Genomic DNA, 27,821 nt, shown 5'->3' on the forward strand with positions numbered 1-27,821 from the left:
AAGGGTACAAAAAATAAAATAAAAGACCAAAATATTAAGAATAAAAGTGAAATATCTTTTTCCCTTCTCTCTAAACTGCATTTTTAATTCCTGCCTCCCTCCAAACTCTATTTTTGCACATTCATTCATTCATTCATTCAATAGTATTTATTGAGTGCTTACTATGTGCAGTGCACTGTACTAAGCGCTTTGAATGTACAATTCGGCAACAGATAGAGACAATCCCAGTCCAATGACGGGCTCACAGTCTAATCACATAAGCGATGAGCTGTGCAGAAGGAGTTTTAAAAACAAATGAAAACTCCCCAAATCCTAAGATATTTACAGGTGAGTTTCTTGGGCCTGTAACAGAGATTGGATTGGCCGAATCATGCAGTCCGCTTCAGCCATTTGTAGAGTAGTGTAAATCCCAAACTATAAGGGCAAAGTTATCTTCAGATTCTAAAAACATAACTAGATTTTTTCTCAAGAGACTAAGCTCTACTAAGGTAGTGCAAAACGGAAAATGTGAAGTTATTTAAAGTGTAGGTTCTTAGTCAAAGTCAGACTTTCTTTAAGACCTGTAGCCTCACCTTTCTGGGAAGTTAAAAATGCTCTAAATTGCAGCTAATCAATGTATAATAGAGATCGAACTCTTGATTGGAAAGAAAGGACATAAATACAGCTGGTGTGCATTTTAGTGCTTCTTCTTCAGTTGGAGATTTCATGAATGATATTTTGGCTTGACAATTTCCTCTGTAGCCCCTAGCTCACTGTGGTGGGCTGCTTGGATTTACTATAAAGGTTCTGTTCGCACCCTGTGGGTTGGGTTAAGAATTAGGATTTATGCATTTATTTCTACTGTTGCATTGTTTATACAGCTTTGGTTTAGTTTTGATCCTTTTTTTTTTTTTTTTGCCTTTGAGGCTCTTTCCACAGTGTCAGCTGCTGACTGATAGTAGGAGAACGGCCTCGTGGTGTGAATGAAAGGGACCTAGCGGTTGGTAAACAGAGATAAGGAATAAATAGAGCACAGGCAAAAAGAGATAGTTCTGTGGGAGCCCAGATTGCCGCCAGTCTGTTCAAGTGAGATGCAGAGCCTGTCCTTTTCCCAGATTAAATTAGTGTGCGAAATCTCCAGTGACCTCCTCCCCTTCTCCCCATCCTCTTTAGCCAAGCTGAACAGGCTCTGCTGCAAAGTATTCATTTTATCCAGGGACAAGCTGGACAATGGAACTATTCCTGATACTTATGGACAGCTGTCGTCATTCATAGTGCTTTCAGCATTTCATTTTTCATAGGAGTTAAAAGGGTTCCTACCTTGTAACTGAAGAGAGGGCAGAGATGTAAGTATGCCAGTCTTGAGGCAGTTGGAAAAAAAAAGAATAAACTGCTAAAGACGGCATTTCTTTTTGTTTAAGGCTTACATGTAATATCATGATATATTGAGAGTGCACTTGCTCAGAGGACCTGGGTTTTTAAAAGGAATGCCGATCTGAAACAAAAAAAAAATACCTAGGATGGTGAAAGTTCCCCCAAATGAAAGGTCACCAGGGCAAACCCAGAAAGATCATCCTTGCTTTCCTTGCCCTTGTTTTGGTTCATTTGATTACCTGCAAAGAGCTCCCAGTAAATATTAAAGCCTTCTGAGATACCTTTGTGGTCCCATATTTTTTTTAGTGATTTACTGCAAATATATTCAGCATTTGACTGATTAAATAGACCTTCCGCAACCTTGAGGGTCACTGTGTAGAGTATGTACATAGAAAATGCATCAGCCCATTGTACCCTGGCAGCTAATGAGATTGGTCGTTAAGTAAATGACACAAAGCCTACAAAAAAAGCTTAGCAGCTCACCAGAGTATCACAGAGTGTCCCTGCACACCACACAACGACACAAACAGTGGACTAACCTAGCCCACCCCTGCTTTATTCTACATCACTGCTTCCCTGATGTCAGCGTGAGAGGCAGAACAAAGGCTAAGAGGCACCCGGTAAGTCAGTCTGACAATTATGCCCTGGGGAGAAAGTAGAACAAATCTTAGCCTAACCATGGGGTTGGAAGTCCGATTCTAGACAAGTAGGTCATAATGAAGGGGTTTTTCTGTCACGTCAGGAAACATTGTTTCTGGGCTCCGTGGTCGATAGTTTGGTTTTATTTTTCCATCTAGCAAAAGTTTTGGCATGACCCAAGGAAAGCGGACCCGATTTGCAAAGTGAAGTTGATTTTGAGAGTTAGACTGTTGTTGGAGAAATGTTGCTTTGTCTTAAAGTCGGCACAAAATAGCCACGAGCCAGTGGCACCTTCAGGTCTGATGAACTTTATAATGCATGTAGAAACTTTGCTTTTGGTTGGTCTATGTTAAAAGGTGATGAAACCTGGGGAATGAGGGTGCAGACGGTATCACATTTCGTGCCCTAACAGATTGCATCAACTCCCGAAAACTATGCTTTAAATAGCAAACAAAGGGATGACTCGATTTGGACAGTGTCATTTTCTGCACCAATACATAATGAAAATGTAAAAGTTGCCCACTTCCTTATTTATTTCTCCTGAAACCGAAAATAAAAGACCCAGGTGTAGATATCTTGCTGGACACCCCTAGCAGCAGTGGTTGCCTGCTGAATAGAGGGGAAAAGCAAATCTAAGTGATATCTTTATAGCACTTCCTTGTGTGTCCCTCAAAGAAAAATGCACTTATAATATTTGAATTTGAAACCTCAGGTTCCTTTTACTCAAATGTGGCAGCAGGAAGTTGCCAGAAAGTCTTGTTTGCCTTTCTGAAATGTTTTCTGTCTGCTTTAGACTTGTGTGCTCAGGGGATGTATGGTTCAAGAGAGAGGATGATATTGTTTCAAAACATTCAGGTAAATTAAACATTTTATTCTAAGACATGTCAGATAAATAGATTGCTAACTATTTTAGTGAACTCTTCTCATCTAAACAACATTTAAAATAACAGCATTATAAGAGTCATGTGGCAATTTGAAATGGACATTATCAGAATATAGGGTCATTATTAAAGCTCAGGAACGACTGACCACCGAATCTTAGAAGGGCACATCAGAATAATCCTTTTATTGAATTGAAACTCTACAGTGTACTGAAATCAGTTCACCCAGGTACAGACAGTACTTACCTGGAAATGTTCTTATGAGGAGTTCTGTAGTTAAACTAGAGTTTACCATTTCAAAGCGAATGAATGCTTTTGGGGATTTTCTTTTTAGCACAAGATCGCTTCTAGGATTTATACGATACTCATTCATAGGGGCACCACAAGACTATTAGACACTTTGCTTTTCTAGCGTTAATCTTATCTTTTTATTACTGAATGTTAAATATGTGAAAGTGAATATGGGTATTAGCTTTCTAATAGTAGTTATTGTAGTTTAACAGACTCTTCGGGTAAGTGATTTGGTGATCGCTGTAGAACGGGATGGTAAAGGGTGTTAACAAACTTAAATCAAATATATGTGGCAAGTCAGTGGCTGGTTGTTTTTTTTCTACCAGGTGTTCTATAATACGTTATCTTAACACCACATTTTATACTATGGAAGTAATTGAAGCAACCTAGGAGAAGCATAGTTTTAGTTTTATTTAGTTTAGAGTTTAAATTAGAGTTATGCAATTAGTCATTGTCCACTTGGGGCAAATCCTATTACTGAGCTGTACATTTTCAATTTCAACCTAGAAAGTTTGTGGTGGCTAGCAGAGTTTTTTCCTCATCAGTGCAGCAAAGAATACTTTTGAAATTTCAATTCGGATCTTAGGGACATATCTTTTTGTACACCCTTTCCAATTCAAATGTGTGTTACCTATTCATAAAAAGTTTACTGGTCACGTTATTGTGGTCAAAGTTCGGCAGAAGTTCAGACTAACTATCTTTCCGAGTATCTGAGTATGAATATTTCAAATATTTATAAAAGACCAGATGAAGCTAAGTGTCTTGCAGTTGAAACAAGAATTTAACATCCATACTATTCAATTGAGACTTTGTTTTTGTTTTCATTGGCATTGTGGATTATTTTTGTGGAATTTTTACCAACCGCAAAATATGTATGTTCAACTGTTCTCTCTACCTCATATGAATTGCTTCTATTTCCATGTGGTTAGATGAGCAATTTTTTGCTCCCAAACTTTTAGTTTCTTGAACTTTATCTTTTCTAACAACCCTATTGAGATAAAGCAATTGAATCCATTTTTCCTTACTCCTTATAGATCCAGTTTAGTCACAGGCATTCTCAGCTTTTAAGTGGTCTTATTAACCTTTTGAAAAAAAATGCTTCTTAAAAGACAATAATTGTTCCATTTCAAAGTAATCTCTAAAATAATCCATATGAAGAGCCACATCAATTACCTGGTTACTGACTGACAGGAGCAATTATAATATTGGTAGATATGATCAGGCTATGCACTGTACTTCTGAAGTATATTTTTTTAATTTTAAAAGTCCAGCAAACTTTTTAAAAATTTATTTATGAATAGCAAAGGATCTTTACTTAGGGTACTCTAGACATGAAAGTAGTCATTTTAGACAAGATGCAGTTTCCATAATTTAGATCTTATAATACTAAACTCATTCACTATTTGTCCCTGTTTCTATGATACATCTGTTTATTTCCAGGATTTCAAATCATGCATCCCTAAGGTTTGAAATTTAAAGCATTGGCTAGAATTTTTGTTTTGCTGTTTTTTGTTTACTCTACTTGGATATGAGATTTTACATGTACGGTCCTCTCCGTCTCTTGGTAAATATAGATTGAGAAACACTTTTGGCACATCGTTGGACGGTGACTAGGTTTGTACTTTGCAACCAGAGAAGGAGTTTTGCACCTATTCCTACTAGAACTAACAGAAGCATCCCATATAAATCTGCCATGCTGTTCCAGGAAAAAGTGGCACATAAAAATGACAGTGACTTCAAAGGCACAATTATGGACCATCGTGTCGGTAACCTGTTCACTTTTAGGTAGAGATCTGTGTAACGTGGGCTAATGGCCCCTTTGCCTCTCAAGTCAGTATTCTACTTTTTGGAGTTACTGATTTATATACATTGTAAATCAGAGCCAGTCATGGCAGCTGGACTGAAAATGTATGTTCTCTAGATAACCATATCCAAATTTATTTTGCTGATATGTACCTACAAGCAAGTGCAAGTACAAGATTTTGCTGTTGCTCAGGAGAGAAGTTTTTCTGAACCTGGGATATTGCAATAGGAAGTTACTCTTTGATCTTTTGATTTTTTAAAAAATGTGCCAATGAACTTTAAATACAAGGGTAAAGCAGGCCCTTAATGTTCATTTTATTTCATTAGAATCAGCATCCATCCTTAGCCAAGACATGCTAAATTTAGGAACTGATTTGGTCATTTTTTTTCCCCACCTGATGGAGAAAATGCCACCCATGTTACATTTTAACCCTGACTTTCTTGATAGATGTCACACATGAAACCACACTCTGACATTAACTGGGCCAAAAGGAATTTCTGATGTATCTAGCATCACAACGATCACATTTATCCCAAATCTAGCACAAACAATACACCTAGTTCCAGAAAAGAGGTAGTGTTTTTCTTTCAACAGAACCGAAAATACCATTCTGTTTAGGACATAGGCTAAAAACACTTTAATTAGGAGTGAAAAAAATAGAGAGACTGGGAAACATACTTGGGTTAAATGCTAAATATGAGAAAGTTACCAACCACTGTTTGCTATTTCATTTCCCTAGCACGTTCATTGAATATGAACGCAGCATATCTTCTTTTCAGAACCTGCCATTATTCAGAAACACAGTTTGAATCAGAATTAGCCTAACCCTAAAATTAGGGTGTGTGATGGACAGTGGGAAGGTTGGGAGAGCAAGAGGGGAGAGTAGTTTAAGAAAAGCCACACCAGCAAAACGTTTGGTTCAACCACAGGCACACTATGAATAGCAGACCGAAAGCCCTATCATATTAGACAGCAGTGAACCTGCTGGGTACAGAGCCCTTGATCATTTTTGTGTGAAAGATAGCAGGGTCTGCAAAAAGGGTTAAAGAAAATGCATTCTGTTGCATCTGCTTACTAAATCCCTTACTTTAGTAGAAATTCAAATTTTGTAAAGATTATTCGTTTTATTGATGCATATAATTATAATCACAAGCCATCTGCTGATTTGGCAGGCATGGTTAAAATTCTCTAACTCTCATAACCTTTCAAGTACAGTGCCCTTGGGACTCTATTTCACTTTTATATTTTGGAAAACATGTAGGGACAAACAAGAGAGGTCATCTGCCGAATGTCAGACCCGAAAAAAAAAAAAGAAAGAATAGAAATTGCATTTGTGGTTGTTTTTTAATGGTAGAGGAAGTATTTTCCATTTATGTTTCTGACTTCATGAAGGATTATCCTGGTTTCCATGATGTACTTTGGGAATTTGAATTTTTTTCTAGGGATTAAAGCCCTGTCCTTTCACTCCTGGGATATGGGTTCCAAGTCTAAACCAAAAGAACAAATATGGTTTGGATTGGTTGCCACAGGTAAATCAAACATGTTTTGACCTTGGATGGTTTTTTGGACCAAAGTCCATTCCGCTGTTTGGTTTTGCAGAAAATGTAAATTTCCATGTAGGAACTTGGTAATATTTGGGTTTAAGATGGAAGCGCATTCCAGATTTTTAGTACGGACATTCCTTTCTGTCCAGAGGTCTGTAATAACCCCCAGGCTATTTCCTGGCCTGGATTACAGCCGTGATCAAACTGAGTCTGGCAGGTGGCCTGCTGTGGTTACCGGCAATTTTTATAATATTCCCTGAATTTTAGCACCCATAGTCTTCCCCCTTTTATCTTGGACATACACGGCTGTAAAACTTGGCCACTTGACTCTTGTGCAGAAGGGAGAATAATTTCCGCTAAGACGTCACCAGCGTATTGATGTGATGCCCCAAGGACCCGATTTTCCCTCAGAACCACAAAAGATCAGGGAAAATAGAAGAATTCTGCAGGAAACTTGTGAACAAGCAGAAAACCCCAGAAGTTTTGGAGAAAGTCTGGGTGGATATAGATAGCACATATGTAAGAGCCCAGAGATTCCTGGACCACTGTTTATCTTCTTTAAGTTCGCAGTTCTTTGTTGGCCTTAGGAAATCAACATGATACCTAAACCTTTCTAAGACCTTAAACTTGAGGAAAAAGAAGGGCTGGGATACATGGTGTCAAAACAATACTCATTTTGAGTCTTGGCTTCAGCTCAGATGAGTCTTCTAGTTATGTGTTGTAATTTCAGGTTGCAAGAGAAGCTCTACTATTATATCAGGATGGAAGATCCTTCATGACGTTAGGCAAACCATTCAACAGTGGTTCTTTCCCAGCTCAATGCAGGAAGCTTTAGGGTTTAGGTTGAGATTTGTGTCTCCAAGTCTAGAGTTATCTACCAGGAGCTTAGTACAGTGCTTTGCACAGAGTAAGAACTCAATAAATTCTATTGATAGATTAGTAGGGTCCTCAGATATCCTCAATTTCAGGATTATCCTGTAATTCATTATCTTTTTCCATTTTCCTGGAAAAGACTACCAGGAGGAGATGCAGAATTGTTCCATTCTTGAGTGACACAAGTTCCCCTCTCTGGGAACACAGCGTAGGTGAAGCCATTCAGTAGTCAGAGTCCAGTATTCTCAAGACTGAAATCCGGCAACCTTATTTACAGTCCCTATTTCCTGAACCCATTTATAGGCCTACATTCACAACAATCTGTACCTTGTTTTTCTTCTTTGGGTAAATGTAATTCTAATGGGGAAACTCAGAGAAAATGCATTTTCAAAATAGCTTCACAGCTGAGCCAAGGGAGCTTGGGAAAAGTGAGGATATATTTCTAGTCTATTTCACAAGCGGGTCAGATAGACCTCTGTCAGAGAGAAGTTGCATTGTTTTTGTTAAGGTTTTACTTGGTGCCAAGCACCGTGCTAAGGTCTGCAGTGTGAATTCAAGATGAACAGTTCAAACCCAGCCCTTATCCCGCATGAGGCTCACAATAGGGATGGCCTATGTCTGGATAGTTTACACAAGGTCTAAAACATTTTGTGGTATCTGATACTGGGACCACAAAGTTTCCCGAAAAGGATATATAGCACCCCAAAATCGTAAAAGTTAAAACTGGAAGATTCATCAATTTATCTAGCTTCTTAGTCTATTAATTTGGCTATGTTCTGCCCTATTTTTTTCGTATAAAGTTTCTTTAACTTTGTTTAATGTTATAAAGGATGAAACACCTTGCAAAAAAGGGGTTCAGTGTCAAATAATTTGCTCTTAAGAGCAAGGGCTCTTTACTGAAGACCAGTGGTTCCCTTTCTTCAATTTATCCCATTACTATTTCCATTGAAACTAGAATTTTCCCATTCTTCTTAGTAAACAATCTATGTTTTTCAAACATCAATAAAATATTTTTGTATTGTCACTGTCCAAGTATATATTTGATTCTTTCATCTTTACCTATCTTTGAATTTCCTTATTATTCAGTCCCCATTCTGAATTTCTGGCAGAATGTCTGTTGTAGTCAAGTAGCCAAATTATTTTTTCAGAAGACAATTTCGGTCTTTGCTCAAATATGTGCATCTCCAATGTTAGCAATAATTGAGCTGTGTGCACATAAATCAATACTTTGTGGAGTTATGCACCTCTCTGAGTCTACTTAACTTTGGGGCCTCCTAAAAATCACCCTAATTTATCTATAGCATTTCAAGGTATGGGACCTTCCACATTCTTGGACATCAGCTGTCAACTGGGCAACCACTAGACCAGTCAGGAGTTATGCTTGTAGGTAGAGTCCCGTGGCAAACAACCCTATCTCCACAAACTGGAGGCAATATTTTCCAGCCCAGTTGCACAGCAAAAATTGGTTTCCAAGACCCCCTTCCCTTAGCTGGGTGGTGAGTCAGGTCACATGTGCTCTGTTAAGATGAGTCACTTAAGTGTTTTGTGACCTTGGGCAAGTCAGTTAACTTCTCTGTGCCTCAGTTTTCTCATCTATACAATAGGGATTAAATGCCCATTTTTCTTTTCCCTTAGACTGTGAATCTCCTCTGGACAGTGATGTATAATAAAAGTAATTACGTTATTGTTAAGTGCTTACTATGTGCCAGGCACTGAGCACTGGGGTGGATAAATGCAAATCGTATTGGACACAGTCCTTTGTCCCACGTGGGACTCACAGTCTCAATCTCCATTTTACAGATGAGGTAACTGAGGCCCAGAGAAGTTAAGGGCCTTGCCCAGTGCCCCACAACAGAGAAGTGGCAGAGCCAGGATTAGAACCTGTATCTAATATGATTATCTTGTACCTACCCCAATAACCCGATGCTTGGCACATACTAAGCGCTTAACAAATAACACAGCTTTTAGTATTATTATCAACAGTGACCCCCAGCTCATCCCCAGGAGACACCCTCAATACCTTTTTGTTTCATGTGTGATTTTAGCTTTTCCCTCTGTGTAAAATATCCTCTACCTCCAGTCTGCCAAACTACGTTCCACCTAAAAAGTCACCTCTTTCAAGAGGCATTCCTTGACAAAATCTCTACCTTTTTGGTGTGGCATCCTGTCAAACACCTTTGCACTTACATATGTGAATTTATGTTTAGGGTTAATATGTTTCATTGCATCTTACATTTTTATTGTTTGCAACTGTTTTGCTATGTTTTAAATTTTTGAATAATTGGCAATTTGTGTTCACTTGTCTTCCCTTTTATATGGAAAGATCCTTGAAGGCAGGGGCCATGCTTTTTTATTTCTTTTGTATGCATTCCAAATGTGGTACTCTAAACACAGGAGGCAGTGAATGAATGAATGCTGTTGATGGTGATGATGTCATGGATTGTTAATACCTTGGGCCTTTGGTGTTTCCATTCATTTACAGTTGGTTCCTACTCATATACATTTGAACTTATTTCAAATTCAAATTTTTCCAAAGTAAAATTGCCCTATTTTATTCGTGCAAGTCATCACCTGTATGTGTTTTGAAGGCTCAGGTAATGCAATATCAATCCATCTGTCAATCAGAGGTATTTGTTGAGTGCTTACTGTGCTTACACTATACTAAACACTTGGGAATGTACAATGCAATAGTGTTGGTAGGTGTGATCCCTGCCTACAGGGAGTTTACAGTCTACAGGAAGAGACAGACCTTAAAATAAAATACAGATAGGCAAAATAGTAGAATATAAGGATATGTGCTTTCGGGCTGGGGTGAGTATTAAAGTGCTTAAAGTCCAGAGCCAAGTGCATCAGTGATACAGAGGGGTGGCTGCCCTCATGGAAATGAGGGCTCAGGTAGAGAAGGACTCTTGGAGGAGATATCATTTCAGGAGGGTTTTAAAGTTGGGGAGAGGGGAGGGCTGTCTGACATGAAGGAGGAGGGAGTTCCAGGCCAGAAGGCAGACATGGGCAAGGGGTCTATGGTGGGGTACATGAGACCGAGGCCCAGAGAATAGGTTGGTATTGTATGCCAAACATTAGCAAATTGCGTGATGTTAGCTCATTGAAAAAGTTTTAAAGCATTATTTTTCTCCTTCAAGGCTAGATTATTTCTCCTTACAGCTTTTCCCTATAAATGTTTATCAATTTTATCATTAAATATTTGTTCTGTTATTGTCCTGATATCCATAGCACATGGGCAGAGCTCGCTTCAAGGTGTAAATCTTTTACCCAACTGACTGGTTGACTTTTCAGTGGTGGGCCAGATAACCTAAGCCAGGGCTGTGACCTCCTAAGGTTCTTTGAATTTTGCATTTTCATTCACTTCAGAAATTTGCCTTCCTTTTGAGAACTTTAAAAAGAATGTCTTTAAAAAATACTCAAAAAGCTTCATTCAAATACCCACTTTTCCATTTAGGCCCTCTTTGGCCACAAAAATATTTGGATTACTACAACAGTACCCTGGTCTAGATCCTGAAAAGTTACTCACAGATTCCTTTCAATGCTCTGGGCCTAGCAATTTTGTCTTCTTTGAAATCATAGTTATTTTCTTCTTCTTGTGGGACCAGGTGTGGAGTAGAGAAATTTTAAACATTTTTCTTTTCAATGGTACTTCTTAAGTGCTTCATATGTGCCAGACACTGTACTAAGTACTGAGGTAAATACAAGACAATCAAACTGGATAGTCCCTGTCCCATATGGGGTTTACAATCTAAATAAGTGGGAAATTAATACTGGTGTAGTACCAGGACTCATAGGATTGAGCTTAATAGCCCTTCCTCTCACTACTTTTTCCTCACTCATACCTTCTCAACTATCCATTATATTTTGGGTATTTTTTATGTGTAAGACTAAAGGGTGCTCCATAAATGCTGTTGACTATGGTAGACCTTCACAGGGCCAGAGTCGACCTTAATGTTTACTTTTTGGTTCCACTGATCCTCAATTTTCCTTTCATGGGCCTCTATGCAACAATTCCAGTTTGAATAAATGGTCCCTTAGTGGTCTGAAAAAAATTAATGTTTCTTTAAAATTAAAAAAAAAACCTGCCCATCTCACTTCTTAGGCGTTGGAGAGATGTGTGTGTGTGTGTGTGTGTGGTCCACCAAAAATGACCCAATATTGAACTTGTTTTGGGATATTCTCCTAGCCATACTCATTCTTCATCCCCTGATTAGATAGAGTTCACATCCATGATCAGTTTATTGTCAATGTGCCCTTCTTAAAATCTCCACCCTTTATTGCAAAGCACCAAAATACCACTGTAGGATTTCCACTGATTGTATATATGGGTAAGATTATTCCATTACCCCAAAACCCATCAGTTACCTCTACGTGATAGGAGTGACCAACATAGCTTTGGTTTCCATACTTTGGCCTGCAGGAAAAAGTTAATGCATCACTTGGAATACCCTCAGAGTTAATTTGTGCTGTTGTGGTATTTGCTTCAAAATAATATATCAAGTTGCTTATCATTTAAACTTGGTGTTCATAGTGTATTTGTTAATTGATTTATTCTCTTACTAGTGCTATTTGGTCTTTGAAAGTTCAAACATTGCAGAAAGACAGCAATTTATGTACTTAGATTTAATAATAATTCATCTAATGAAGCAGCAGGTGATTTCTATTGCACTTCTGACGTAAATGGCTTTATCTGAGGGCAAGATCAAGTCCAATATGTGGTAAAGAGGGTGCTCATAAAGTACTTCAGAGCTAGACCAGACATTCACCCTCTATCAGATCTTTTCCAATAGAGAGCTTTAGGAGAGAGTTGCTGATGATCCAGGCGCATGTATAAATAGCTTCAAAATACAATTAGATATTCAATTTCTACTCCCTCTTCTTGTGCATCTATGGTTGCAGAACGTTTATCTCTTGGGGGATATGAAATACCCCGGGCCATTTAACTGTGATGCTTCTCACCAGTAAAGGAGGAATTCTGTTGCGTTGATAGTCTCTTTTCCTCAGAAGTACTTTGGGCATAGGTCAGAATGGGAACCGATGGGCTCCTTCAGGCTCTTGAGGGCAATGTGAGAGAAACCTGCACCGTAGGCCTCCCTCCATAAATGAGAAAAGGGAAAGTCCAGGTGCCTTTCCTGGTGGAATAATTTGAGAAATTCAAGCCAGAGGCTCACTGATGCTACATCACTGCCGTCTTTGGTCTCTTAGCTACACCGTTTTCTTAACCGTTATTTGCTTCAAAGCATGCAGTCTTTTTAGGTAGAAATTTTGCAAGAAGTATGGATTCATTATAGACCCCTGAGGGATTTGAAGGCTTTTAGGTTGTATTTTGGATCAACCAAATTTAGCAAAAATCTGCTCAAGTTTACCTTGGTTAGTAGCTCTTGATTTTCAGGCCCTTGCTTCATCCTGCAAAATAACCAACCAGTAAAAAGTTGAATCCCATAAACACAAATGTGAAAAAGAAAGATTGGATTTATTTTTGAGCAGGGAGGGATTTTTAAAAAAATGCCGTACTGAATCTTTGCACAACAAATATCACCAGTATGTAAACAGGACTCTAGCTACTGTGTTTGTCCACAGCGAGAGCTACAGATGAACACAGTGTAGTTGTGTGATGACAGGAACAGCTGACTCATTAGTAGAGAGCAGTGAAAGGTAATTAACCCTGGGAAACGTACAGCTGCCATGCGAGCTGTTCCTTTCTGTAGGATCTGATTAGAAATTAGTGTTAAACCACTGATTCTTTAAAAAAAAAAAAAAAAGCCTGTCATTGATAATTCACTTTCACTCTCAGGTGTGGCTGAAGAAAGGTTCTCAAATATACTTATGTACAAAAGACCTATGATCTAAAAGACATTTGTCAAAAGTACACATCTGCCTATCTTGTTAGAGGAAAAGCTTTTTGTTATGAATATCATATATGACCATTGAATATTTGACTTCCCAGTGTGTAAACTGTTTTAATGAATTGTCTTTACACAGTAAATAGACTGTTGGTCATGATTATTTCATTAACATTTTCCCTTTTTTTTTGTTTTCTTTTCTGCTTTGGCATCTACAGCAATGCAGACTTTCCTGTTCAAATATCCCAAGTCTCTCATTTGTTAGGAGAGGTAAGTGAAGCCTAAGATAAAGGAAAAAATAGTGTCCTGGCTCTGGAAGTAATCCTCAAGCTATCCTTCTTTCTCAGGAAACTTGGAAGGATTTTTAGTGATGATGGAAATACGTGACAGTCAAAGGAGAGGAGCATTGCTAACATGGATTATTTTTATGGAAGCAAAGACTTGTCTATGGATAGGTAGAGTGGTGAGTTTAGATCTATTTAATATAGCTTATATAAAATAGCTAGCAACCTGAGGCATCTGATTCTATCTGATTTGTCACCACCAGCAATAACCAAAAATAGAAGACTGACCATTAGGCAAATGGATTTTGAAATTCAATTCAAGAAAATAAACTTCTGTTGAAACTTAAAAGGGAAGCAATTTGAGGTTTGGAGCCCTCAGGAGGAAATATTCCACCTCAGGAACAACTGTGGAAATAGGTTCGATCAATCAGTTGTTTTTATTGAGCACTTATGTGGAGAGCAGTGTACTAAGTGCTTAGGAGACTATGATATAACAGTTGGAAGACATGTTTCCTGTCCACAGTGAGCTTACTGACTAGAAGTAGAGACAGACATTAATATAAATAAACAAATTATAGATCTGTAAATAAGTGCTGTGGGACTGAGGTTGGGGGTGAATAAAGGGTGCAAATCCAAATGAAAGGGCAATGCAAAAGGAAGTAGGAGAAGAGGAAATGAAGGCTTAGTTGTCTAAAGCCTTTTGAAGATGTTTCCTTTTAAGAAGTGGGACAGGTGGAAAGTGATCTCTAAGATTATCAGAGCCCAACTCAAATATTGTTTTCACATATTCTGTTTCTCTTACTCAGGTCACATTATTAGCAATTTACCTAAAGAATAAAATCTCAGCTCCTAAAACTTTAAAGTGACCCAATCAAAAGACTATAATTGTGTTACAAAATAAAGTAATAGGCTGTCTTATTGTTTAACTCCCACCTCATCCTGGAAGTAAGAGCTGTGTGTGTCTTCTTCGGTCAAACTGCCATATGAGCCTTAGTCACTTTGAAGTGTATTCATAATTTTCTACTTGTCTTTTATTTATAAAACAATAAAAAAATTTTTGGCGCCATAGTTGGATGAGGGAGTATACAGAAATAAGTAAAATAAATGGCAGAAAAACGACCATGCACTATTTTCCAAAAACAATACCACCATATGTCAAAGTGACTTTTTCCCTTACACTTTCAAACATTGAGGTCTAGTGGAAAGGGCATAATATTGGAGTCAAAAGACTTGGGTTCTAATCCTGCCTCTGCCACTTACCTGCAGTGTGATCTTGAGCAACTCATTTAGCTTCTCTGTGCCTTAGTTTCCCTATCTTTAAAGTGGGGATAAAATACCTATTCTCCCCCTCCCTTAGACTGAGCCCTCCATGTGTGATAGGGACTGTGTGATCCAATTATCTTGTATTTACCCCAGTGTTTAGAATAGTGTTTGGCGTAGTGTAGGTGCTTAATACATACCTCAGTTATTATTGTTTCAATTCAATTTAAAATGGCAAACTTATCCTCATGGGTGAATGGTAATTGGGACTAAAATCTCTTCAGAAGATCTCTGGTATGCTAGTTCTTCATTATGTTTTGGGAAAAATATACTTTCCACCTTAAAAAAGTTAATCATCATTGGTATTGAGCACTTACTGTGTACAGAGAACTGTACTAAGTTTTTGGGAGAGCATAATACAACAGAATTGATAGACATGTTTCCTGCCCACATTGAGCTTACTCTGAAGCAGCATAGCTCAGTGGAAAGAGCACGGGCTTAGGAGTCAGGGGTCATGGGTTCTAATCTCAGCTCCGCCACCTGTCAGATGTGTGACTTTGGGCAAGTCATCTAACTTCTCGGTGCCTCAGTTACCTCATCTATAAAATGGGGATTAATAATAATGTTGGTATTTGTTAAGCGCTTACAATGTGCAGAGCACTGTTCTAAGCGCTGGGGTAAATACGGGGTAATCAGGTTGTCCCACTTGGGGCTCACAGTCTTAATCCCCATTTTACAGATGAGGTAACTGAGGCACAGAGAAGTGAAGTGACTTGCCCACAGTCACACAGCTGACTAGTGGCAGAGCCGGGGTTCGAACTCATGACCTCTGACTCCCAAGCCCGGGCTCTTTCCACTGAGCCACGCTGTCTTCTGATTAAGACTGTGAGCCTCAAGTGGGACAAACTGATTACTCTGTATCTAACCCTGCGCTTAGAACAGCACTCGGCACTTAGTAAAGACTTAACAAATACCAATATTATTAATAGAGGACTATAATCTAGTTCAGATGAATCATTTTCAAAAGTGGGTTTAAATAAGAGTGGGTATCCCTGATGCTGGTCTCGTAACTCGTTATGTGCATTTTCCCATTACTGATACATCTTACCTTATAGGAGGCCTTATGTCTTTTAAAAGCCCAGTAGTTTAGTAAGGTTCAAGGATAAAACTTTCTTCTATGAGGTGAAAACCAACATTGCAGAAATCTAATGCAAGCAGGTCCTTGAACATAGAAACTTAACATTACTGGAATTATCAAAATGATGGTGGATGCTTTTTTCACATCTTATTTTAAAAGTCAGTGAAAGTTCATGCATGATCCACCATTCTCTTTATATTTCTTTACATCTGGAAGGATGTTCCATATCCCTCATGACATGAAAGCTAGCTACGTGGAAAAAGTAAATTGAAAGGAGCTAACAGCTGAGAATTTCCAATTTACAAGGAAGTGAAAAGGATATAATGCTATTGTGAGCATTTTTCAGTCTGAATTTACAGTAAAATAGCTTAAAGTTTTTTCTTAATAAAAAATTTAAAACTCTTGGTTTTGAATCAACAAGTGTTCTTTGAAGTTTATTAAAAATGTTTTGACATTAGAAAGCTGTTTAGGGTAATTTTACCCAAAGTAGTGCATTTAGTTGTAACTCAAGCCTTGAAGTTAAGTGGTTAGTGTAATGAAATAGTTTCCATAGCTACAGTAGGACACAGAATAACTTTATGTCTCTTGAAGCTATGAAGCAGGCTGGAAAAGGAAAGATTAAACAAACATGGGTAGATTTATTACTCAGAGTTTTATACCTGGTGTACTTTAAAACACGTGATTAAAGTTTTCCAACTGAAAGCCATAAAAGCATATTCAGAAGTAGGAAATCATTGGGTATTCCTTTTCTTGAACATTTCAGAGTGTGGTAGGGAACGAGCGTGGCCTAGTGGAAAGAGGATGAACCTGGGAGTCAGAGGACTTGGGTTGTAATCCCAGCTCTGCCACTTGTCTACTGTGTGACTCTGGGCAAGTCACCTCACTTCTCTGTGCCTCAATTTCCTCCTCTGTAAATGGGGGTTAAATCCTACTTCCTCCTACCTAGACTGTGACCCCCATGCAGAAATGGGATTGGGTCCAATCTAATAACATTGTATCTATCTCAGTGCTTAGAATAGTGCTTGGCACATAGTAATCCCTTAAAAAATTCTACAATAATAATGATTATTTTTTGATTCTTCAGTCAGGAAAGGGACTGACTTAATAAGATACCTACACGAACTCTATGCTGTTGAGAGCATTTTCTTAATAAACAGAGCCATATCTAATCTGTTTAAAAAAAATAGCACAGTAAAGACAGTAATACATTGCTAAACGTAACAACTCCTGCAATCTCAGGCCTAACTTTATTATTCATTATAAACATTCTCTTTTTAAAGGCCTGATGGAAGGGAAATGGGGATCTATCATAGTGAAGATGTCTTCTAGTGCCAGCTTCATTGTTTTTCAGTTTAGCATTGAGATGTGTTCTCTGAGGAGTGTTAATGGAGGTCACTGTTGTTGCTCTCCTCTGTTGTGTCTCACCAAAAGAGTTCTTGCACAGTTGACTGTTGAGAAAGAAAATGATGTACTTTCCAGTATATCACCTTCAGCCCGTGAGCCTTTAAAGCAGCAGTGATTAACAGGACTTTTACAAAGTTTCTATGTAGTTACAAGGACAGCTTCAATCTTCTGTCATTTTTTTGCATTAGCTATGATTATGCTTTTACCACAAAAATGCATTTGTTTTAAAGGTAACAATACAGACTGGGAGAATAGCTTATGTTTCATCTATATTTATCAGCACTCACTGTACATTTGTGTCTTCATTACCAGGAAATATTAAGGGACATTGTGCCATCTATTCCTGTTTACAGTTTATTATGCAGAGATAGGAAACACTTAGCATGTAAAATGAATGTAGAAATTATTCCTGGATAGAAACACGGACATTTCCCACTCGTTGGCTCTTTCTCCTCCATCACCGGATCAGAGTGTAATTGTCAGTAATCAGGCCTGCTTGCTGCTGATAAAACCACTCTGAATGCTAGCAGCCTTCTTTGTGTGATGACTCAATTATTCCAGAAGTGCCTCATCAAATCTGCCCCATCAGCTGGGCTAATAAATAAGGAGAAGAAACTGGCCCCCCAAAGCAAATTATAAATCCATTTGCATTAACCATTTCGCTGGTCCATGATCTAGGCAGAAATAAGCATGGCAGATTGTGTTAAGCTTATTTGAATATGTTTATAATGTTTACAGCATGCAACCCCTTTTTTTGTAGCACAAGGTGTTGGAATTATCAGTCATGAATAGCATCTAAATGCAGTTATGTTAATTGCAGCAAGGCCTTAGGCATCTTTGAGGGATATTTTGTTGCTTAAATCAGGTGAAAGTTAAATCCTTCTGCTGGGAGAAATATGATCTAGCTCATGTTATTAGAACTGTCACAGAGTTTAAGGAGAGAAGGCCACTGCTGTGTTTTTACAGGTATTTCAAGGACAAATGCTGGTATTGTGATGCTTCCCAATTGCTTCATCCATCTTTCAATGCAGAGGGAAAAGAAATAAAGTTATTCTCCTACTAGGGATGACCTCAGTGGCCCGTAAAGCAAAAGTTGTCTTGCAACAGAAAACAGAATTTCTCTCTCTCTCTCAAATTGAGAATCCTAGAAATCTTTGCTATTGTTGCCAGAGGAAAAGGAGATCTAGCCAATGGCACCGGTACAGCACAGAAATTATTGTTCCTTTATTTATCGACAAATCTTCATTTTTTTTTTTGTTGGCCTTTGAATGAGCAAACTGAACTGAATGGCAGTTGATTGGATAGTTCTGCATTTGCTCAGAGAAACTGAGCTTTAGAAAAAAGCCATCTGATTGCTGTTCAATTGAGAGAATAGTTTAGAGACATATCTTTAATGGCATTTTTATAGTACCTGTTCCTGTGGTATTATAGGGATAGGGGACATATTTTCAACCTCCTCATTACAGTAGAATCCTACTCATTTGAATTTGGAAACATACAGATTTTTAAGGGAATGGGTATGAGAATGAAGGAACAAATCAATGAACTTCTTGAGTTGAGGCTTGGGGCAATAGCAACTTTCCTTAGGAAAAAAAATCTATGTGAACTGAGAAACCTGTAGTTAAAAATCAAGCTAATTGGGCCCATCTACTTAGCCAAGGTGACACAGCATCGTGATGCAACCACTTGGGGAAGATTTTGCTTTCATGTTCTGCCTTATTCTGGGAAAAAGTTCTCAAACCACACACTTGAGAACTTGTTGATTCCTTCTAGGTGTACATATTGTCTTTCCAACATTGTGCCACACAGCCTTTTTTGATTCTTCAAAACCTTCTCTTGAATTATAGAATTGATCAGAATGGAACCTAACTCCCAGAGAAGCAAGGCGACACACTCCAGGACACAAAAACTGTGGCATGTACTTGGTCATGGAGCTGTAGAACATGGAAAATAAGTGTAGAAATTATTTCTGGATAGAAACACGGACATTTCCCACTCGTTGGCTCTTTCTTTTGAACCTACTTAACTCCTTGCCTGCTTACTAGCGCGGCCAACATGGGTTTGTAAAGAAACTCATCACAATAGAGCTCTGCTTGTAGTTTTTAATTTTTTTTGCTTCTGCTACATTTCATTCACTGTAAAAATGATTTGATCAGTATATTTTGGTTTGTGAGGGAGGGAAACCCCAAATCCATCCTGTTTATGCAGTCACTGCCAGATTCTTATGGTATTGGATATCTCATTTGACATACTCCTAGTGGTTCTTCAAGTTGGTGACCTAACCAGCATATGTATCAATCAATTGTATTTACAGACCACTTACTGTGTTCAGAGCACTGTACTAAGCACTTGGCAGAGTACGATACACTCATCACTGTGCATTAGGACACATCACTTTCCATGCCCCAAGATAATTGGATGGACTCTGTTTACAACATGACAGCTGCAGTTCCTTGTAGCACAGATTTGAAGAACTCCCACATCTTGTCAGAAGTGGCCATTCACCCACAAACTCTCTATAGGAACAGTAACTCCCTCACTATCCTCAGGTAGAAAAAGAGGCAAATATAACATTTCGCAGAAAGTCCATTCAACTCATAAGAACCATTTGGTAATTATATAGTAGTACATTTTAGAAGTGGTGTGCCCATTATGGGCATCTGCGTTATAGCCTTTTGTTCATCGTAAGCTATAAAACGGATGTTTCATCAAAGCTGAGTGCTAGTTTGAGTAGGTCTTAGTCGGAAGAGATGAATGCTACACCCAGTCCTAACACTCGTTTTTTGAATGTACTTGGTCAAGCCACCTTATTACCCTAGCTTTCTGTACCCATCTGTAGGGGAACCTTGCTAGCATGGTCAATGAAGAACCCAATTAAGATATGTAAAGTGCTTGGAGATGCTCAGTTAAAATGAATTATTGAAGAATTTGTTCTAAAATTGGTGTCAAATGAATGTCCTCGATGTAACATTCCAAATTTGGAAAAATGCATTTTGCTCTTTCTATTCATTCTGCCTTTTCATTGATGCTGGTGCGTAATATGGTCACATCTACAGTGCGTCATATGAAAGTACAGTGCTGCATATAAGTACTGGAGAAGCAGCTTGGCCTAGTGGATAGACCATGGGTCTGGGAGCCAGAAGAACCTGGGTTCTAATCCTGGCCCTGCCACTTGTCTGCTGTGTGACCTTGGACAAGTCACTTCACTTTTCTCTGCTTCACTTCCCTCATCTGTAAAATGGGGATTAAGAGTGTCAACCCATGTGGGACATGGACTGTGTCCAACCCCATTACCTTGTATCCATCCCAGCGCTTAGAACGGTGCCTGGCACATAGTAAGCGCTTAACAAATAACATAATAAAAAATAAGAAACACCAGCATCAAACAGGAAAATACACTTTCACATCCATGCTATCACATGCTTCAAGACAAGAGTATGTGCACTTGTTATGTAAAAAAATAGATTTCCAAAAGTTATATTTTGTGTTTGCCCTCTGTGCACTTTTCCAAGTGGATCTCAGCTGTGCTGTCTTAACTCTCGGTCCCCAGGGAAGAGAGAGACAGCAGATGGGGTTAGGGCAGAGGGCTGATGCATCTGACAGCAAACGGCCTGGTTGTTGAGTGGAAGCTGTGAGCGTCAGGAAGCTACTTTTCCCCTGAGAACCAACTAACCACTGAAGAAAGTTGAAAATGAGCCCTTTGAGAAACGCTATTAAAAGTAGTAAAAAATTGCAATTGTGCAGATGATGTGCTGCTGTGTGCTTATTCGGATGCTAATGAGTTTGACATTAGGGAACTCGGAGGGTTTACAGCTAGTCCCTTATGTGATTCAATTCTTTATTGGCAATCTTTGAGAAAATAAATGGAAAATGTATTGCTAATAAATACATAACACGATAGGGTATTAGACAAAAAGCTGCGAGTTTCAGGATTTTAGAAGGAGCTTTGTTCCCAAGCGTAACTGTTTTCCAGGGTCTTTTGTTTTAAATTAGTTGGCTGCAAACAAAGAGGAAGGACCAGGCAGGTGGAAAACCGCAAAACTCTTTTCTGAAGGTGATATATGACTGGAGAAGGTGAAATGGCTAGATGACGGAAAAACAAGCAAAAAAACCCCCCACTTTTGCTGTTGCAGTTGGGCTTGAGTAGGGAAGTCAAAGGCTTGCAAAATAACTTTTAGATTCTCGTGTCCTGTGTAGTCATCTGCTTCTCTGCTGGAGAATGATTTTTCCTTTTCTCCAGGCAGCCGGGGCTACTACTTGAGCTAAAGAAGTCAAAGTGCTTAAGAAGGTGGTCAAATAGAAAAGCCAATCTGTGAAGATTTATATTGCAAGGTTAGCAGCAGGCTTAGAAAATACTATTCATAAGGTGCTGTGGGCTTTTCCTCACTTAAAAAAACACACCAAACCTCATCTGATTCAATTTTAGGCTGCAAGGATGATGTACAGTGAATGTATGCTGAAGTTTGTTTTCCACAATGCGGCTGGGTGCATTGATATACTGTAGTACATGTATGACATGTCTAATATACTGTTTTCAGAGTTCTCTCTCAAGTGGGAAATGAACTGAAAGCTGATTCCAGCTTCAGTCCCTGGGGCAAAGCTAGAAGTGATATGCTATGTACATATTATGACTGAATGCTAAGTAAACACAGGGTTAATAATCTCTTTGCAGGTCACATCAGCACATTAACTATATATTTAAAAATGTATTGAAAGCATTACTCTGAAAGCTGTGAAAATAAAAGGAAAACTTTTCTATTGGCCTAGTGTTGACTCCTCTACTAAAAGCCTATTCTAACTGGGGACGCACTTGGAGGAACTGAATATTATAATTAAAATATGACGGGGAGGAAAATTAGCACCTTCCAGGCTCAATATTATTGGGATTTTAAAATGAACATATAATTTTTATCACAGACCCCATGGATAAAGTTATAAATGATTTTGCGATTAATATATTTTGTGACACTTTGTTGCATTTAGAGGGTAACTCAGTGGAGGTAGAACTGGGCACCCCCCCCCCCCGCCCTCCACCGCAGCTGAAGTCTTGCAGTATTGTTTCATCTCAATTTGCTTAATCTAATATCTCTTTCTCCCCCCCCCCACTTTTTTTTAAGATAATGAATTTCAGGATTTCTCATTAAATCAAAAAAGGAATCTAAGTTGCCGGGGTGGATCTGGGCTTTCAGAATTGGCATATATTTTCATCGACAAGCAGGAAAAGGTAAGAACACATTTATTAAAAGAGTAAATTTTTGTTTTAATAAGAAAACCTCAAATAGCACATTACCATAATAGACCTGCCAATAATTCTGTAAGATTTGTAGAGGTTTTTGTTTGTTTGTTTTTTGCTTCTGAAGAATCATGTAGCTGTTAGGATTATATTTGGATGCAGAGTGATAGGCTATAGCAAAATTACACAAATTTGCTTTTTCTGGTTATACAAACTTTTCACATATTTCTTAAAATGTGGTAATGCCAATACATATTGCACACAGAGACATTTTCCATCAGAGGTTTTAATAATATAATTTGAAGTGAATTTGCATCAGAGAAGTTACTGGATCAAAGATCCAGTACCACAGTTCACTGATTGAACACCACTCTACTCAGAGTAGCACTGTTGACCATGTGGCCCTGTCATTAAAAAAAAAAGTTATTTTCATTACATTAGATAATATTTTTTTAGCAAGTATAGATTGTCTAAGAGGAAAATTCTGGAACTATTAATAAGAAGCGCATCTCAAACTTTTCTACTGCCGCCCTCCACACCAAATAAAAAAGAGAGATTTTGAGGAGTTGCTTGTTTTAAGCTACTCCTGTACAAGATTCATTTTAAAATAGTCTATAAATAAAATCCTGGCAATTGCCCCCTCATTTAAAAAAGCTGTGACTCTGCCCTCTGATGCCTTGGTAAAGCAGACTAATAGAAATCCTTGGCACGCATCACTTACCTAAGGGAATAATAGAACTATTTGCTGTAGTCGTTTGGCAAAAGGACATAAACATATGGCTGTGGTTTGTATTCAGCACTGCCAGTTGTGCAAAGTTGCATGGATGAAGTATACAACAGCAGTGACAAGTCCCAAAATCAGAAGTGAGAATCAAAATAAATCATCCTCATTACCAAGGCATCCAAGCTATCTATCCTTGGCTAAGATTTCTTGGTTACAGTGGGTTTTCACGAGTCTCTGTAGTAAATTCTCGCTGAAAAACATCTTCCTTGGTATACACATATCTAACACGTTGCCCTTGGGGGTAGCGATTTGTGGATGGATGATATTTTACATAGTCTCAAACCAAATGCCTTTAGATTTCATAGCTGTGCTCCTTTTCTTTGGAGAGAGAATATGCAGGAATTGGGGGAAGGTTCTAGATTTGTAAAATAATTGCATTTACTAGGTCTTGCAACATCCTGGTGAAAGAACCAAGGACGGTAGAAGAGGAAACAGGAACACAGTGTCAATCAGTCAGTCAATCAATTGTATTTATTGAGAGCTTACTTTGTGGAGAGCCAACTTCAAGGGTGGCAAGCCAGGAAGTTTGTAAAGTTTATGATCAAAGTTCATAAAGGTATGGATTTGGGTTCATGAATGATGCTGAGAAAGCATCCTGCTTTTTTAGGAGTGGAGGAATTTGGCAACTCCTTTTCTGCATTTTTAAAATGTTTCTGGTTATCCAAAGTCACTGGTTATTGTAGAGGAATAAAAATAGAAAGAAAATGAAATGGTAAAGAACAAAAAAGATTGAGACATAACAGCTTTCATGATCTTGTCATTATCTTCTTGTAACTATTCTGAATTTATGAAAATAATCTCCATCACCCCAAATTCCAAAGTTTTTAACTCTTTTGAAGAGGTGGTACATTACTTTGGTTGAGGGTTTTTTTTTTTCCTCTTGGTAACATTTAAAATGTTTTTTCCTACCGTAAGTGACCCACCCAACCTACGTCTAAATAATAGTGATTCTCAAACACATAAAAAATTAGAGGTTGTGTCTTTGCTCCCTAGTCTTGTTTGATCTTTATGCTTAGTAATTGGCAGCAGTTTCTTGTGTTCCGCTCAAATTCTTGTGGATGTCTCTTGGTTTCCAAATGGCCCACTGAGGGCATAGAAATAATGGTCAAGGATTGGGAGCCATCTCTTCTCTTCTTGTAAGTGATCAGAGAAGTTTCTTTCATTCTGAAACTAAACCCTCCCATTGTAGAAACAATTTCAAGTAGGAGAAACATAATTTCAAGATATGAGCTGGGCACAATTACAAAGGACTCTTACAATGAATAAGATTGTTTTTTGTGAATGTTTTATTTTTCCATTCATTTGTCAGCTCTGGGATTAATTGTATAAATATTTTTGAAAAGTGTCCCCCAAATCCTGTGCCCTTACTGAATAGCTTCTTGAAGATTTTAGAAGCATATCAGCTTGGGCTCTGAGGAACCTAGTGTTTTAAGGAGAAACAGTCCTAAATCACTAGAGCTCAAAGATATTTATTCTCTCTTGACCTTTCAAAACTCTGAGGAAATGATTTGAGGTCTTCTAGATAAAATCTGGATTTTGTGGTGAAAAACATGGGACTGAATACCTCTCTCCTATCAGTTAAGAGAACATCTCTCTTGTAAGTACGATGTGGGAAGAGAAGTTAGAGCATGAACCGTAGGTTGTCCCAAGGTGCCTATCTTCCTTCCCTCCCTCCCCCACAGTAACTCAGTAACCCTTCAGTCTCTTTTACATCCTCAGGTGAGATCACATCAGATATGAAGCTATCTAAAAGCTAATATACAGGTATGAAGTGCCAGGAAATGTATTTTCCAGCCAAGTCATTTTTCCCAATGTAGTTCAGATTTTAATTCATCCAATGTAATGCATTGTTTAATTATATTTTTGAAACCCTCATCTCCAGTGTTTTTTCCAGTGTCAATTTTGTGTGGAATGCTGCACTAAACAATACAGGGTATGAAAACAGAGTTAAGCTTGGTCTTTGTCCTCAAAGACTTTTCAGCTGTCTTTTTTAATTGTACTCCCACCCTGACTACACATTTTTCTTTCCTCCATCAATCCTCCATTCTCTACCCTCATGTCTCCTTCTTTTCTCTCTTTGCTTCATTCTTTCTCTTTGTTTTCACCTTCTTCCCTTCTTTATATACCTTCTGCATATCTTTTTCCTTTCCCTTCTTTATCTATTTCCTGATCTTCATTGCCCATCTCCCTTCTCTCACCTCCCCTTCTTCCCCTCCCCTCAAAAGACAGATATCCCCCGAAGGCAGTGAAATTGGGGGTGTGAGTTTCTGGCGGGCAGCAAACTTAGTGAGGAGAGGGTAGCTCACAACTTTCCACACTTTTTTCAAAATTTAAGGTATTGGAGGGAAATCTTCCTTGGGGAAGCATCACCCACTGGCCTTCCCTTCCCTCCATTTCTGTACTTTTATTCCAACCCTCTTCCTGCCCATTCATTGTACATATCCAAAACTAGCTTCATTAGTAACTTTGCTCTTACTCTGGGGTGGCAGGACACAGTTCCCCAATCCCTCTTTTGAAATAGAGCCATGAAAAATCTATGGGTTTTTTTTAGTTTAGATTGTCCAAGAAATGAACTAGATTTTCCCTTAATTTAAAATGATATTCGGGTTTATGGATTGTCAAGGGCAAAAGTGCTATAAGCTAGAATTGGCAGGTGAAATGCCTGCATTTAGCACACATTATTCCATATCATCTACAGCCACGAACTCAACCCTTAGCCAGACTACCAGTTTGCCAATGGTAATCACACTGGAACTTCTTTCTGTATTGACTTAACCATATCCTGGTTGTCTCCTTAAAACCAGGACATGAAGTGTATTAAAGGGTCAAAGAATATCATTAAGAAACAGTTCCTTTTGTTATGGTGAATCCAGGGGTTGAGGGAAACAATAAAAAAAAAGATAAAATGGTAAATCTCTTTTCCCTTTGAAAAATACTGGATTAAAAGAACTGTGAAAAGAGCCTCTTGTCCAGTAGGCCCGATTTAAGTCTTGTTAGGCAGTTTACTGAGTCCAAGGAGTTCTCAAGCCTCTCTTCTGCAGTCTTTGAGGATGAGGAAAGAAGGAACTCTTGGTTATCTGCATGTGGTAGCCCAAAAAGGTCCATGAACCTGTTTTTATGGTGGGCAGATATGATTTTTCTGTTCCTGTTTAAATGGAACATTACATAAGGCCATGGAAACAAGCCAAGAATAAAATTCCTGGATGATGGCATTTCTGGATTTGGAATACTGGAGAATGGACGCTAACTTCTGAATGGACGTAGAGCTCCTGGTTTTGCATGGTCATTCAGAATTGTGTAGTAATAGGGGAGCAGTGCAACACCAAAATGCAATTAAGAAATGATCATTCCACATACAATTCAAAAACTGAACTAGGATATTAATGCAGGCCTCCCCTGATTTAATGGGGAGAACACCAAGTGGGTTGGGGAGAGAATTATTTAGCTTCTTAATGACTGAAAGGGGAAAGAAAGTGTGATTTTTAAACAGTTGGAAAAGAGGTGTCTCAAATGTATTGATTTTTTTCTTCATGTGTTTTGAGGCGTGAGTGTCCTGTTATGCTCCAGTGGACACCAAACTCATGGGACTTCATCTTCCCATGGCTTTTAGGGAATTGCAAAAAACACTTTTGGAGAGGCAGTAGCCCCAGTGTGGTTTTAGAAACACACGATGTTTATTCTCTCCCATGGGAATTATTTGGGAGAAAAATATTTTGTGGTTCTCAAGTTTTGAACCCTCAGTTTGTTCAGATATCTCTTAATAATTCTGTTGGCATATGGAGGCTTGCACAAGTTGAGCCACTTGATATGCAACAGAGATGCTCATGGAAGGAGAATGATTTTACAATGCAATGCTCACTGTCCTGAGTAAACCCAACCATTTTAATCCCAACATCTGTCATAAATTTATGTGATTTTCAAAGAGAAAAAGTCGACAGGAGATAATCACCTACATTGCTTTTGTTGTTGTGTTTTTCTCATTGTGTGGTTTTTAAAATATTCATCATAATGAGCCATGTTATTTAGAATAAAGTAACTGCTATTGAATGAAAGCAATGGACACTTTTTGGTTTATAATTTAAAAAGAAGCACAATGATTGGTGTGGTATTTATTATGAAATGATGACAAAGGAGCACCAGTGGTTTTAATAGTTTTAGCTTACAAGAGCTGTTGTTAATTTTGTCTGGAGAGTTGCAGGTGAAATAATGCACAATGGATAAATAGTCTATATTGGTTTAACTGAACATAATATATAGTGTGTTCTGGAGTTGTTTGTCTCAATAGACTATAGTAATCAAAAGTAATGAACCTATTATGTGCAGGACCTTGGAGAGCATAGAATGGCAGTAAAAGTGTGCCACATAAAAGGTTTATTAAAGGAAATTAAAGTCCATCATTGCCACACCTGCTCCCCTATTATAAGTCTATGGCAGGTCAGTGCCTTCAATCACAACTCAGCATCAGAGAACAGAGACATGTTTCGCAT

At 38.3% G+C, this 27,821-nt stretch overlaps 1 protein-coding gene across 2 annotated transcripts in view; it reads left to right on the forward strand.

Annotated features, from left to right (window-relative positions):
• ST18 (ST18 C2H2C-type zinc finger transcription factor) overlaps window positions 1-27,821 on the forward strand; it is a 256,587-nt gene that overhangs the window by 144,447 nt on the left and 84,319 nt on the right. For both annotated transcript variants that reach the window (XM_039912546.1, XM_029069437.2), the window contains 2 exons: window positions 13,450-13,501; window positions 22,435-22,541. The gene's annotated coding sequence lies outside the window, so the exon portion shown is untranslated. The remainder of the gene's footprint in view (window positions 1-13,449; window positions 13,502-22,434; window positions 22,542-27,821) is intronic.

The sequence above is a fragment of the Ornithorhynchus anatinus genome, chromosome 7 (genome assembly GCF_004115215.2).
Source record: "Ornithorhynchus anatinus isolate Pmale09 chromosome 7, mOrnAna1.pri.v4, whole genome shotgun sequence".
NCBI lineage: Eukaryota > Metazoa > Chordata > Mammalia > Monotremata > Ornithorhynchidae > Ornithorhynchus > Ornithorhynchus anatinus.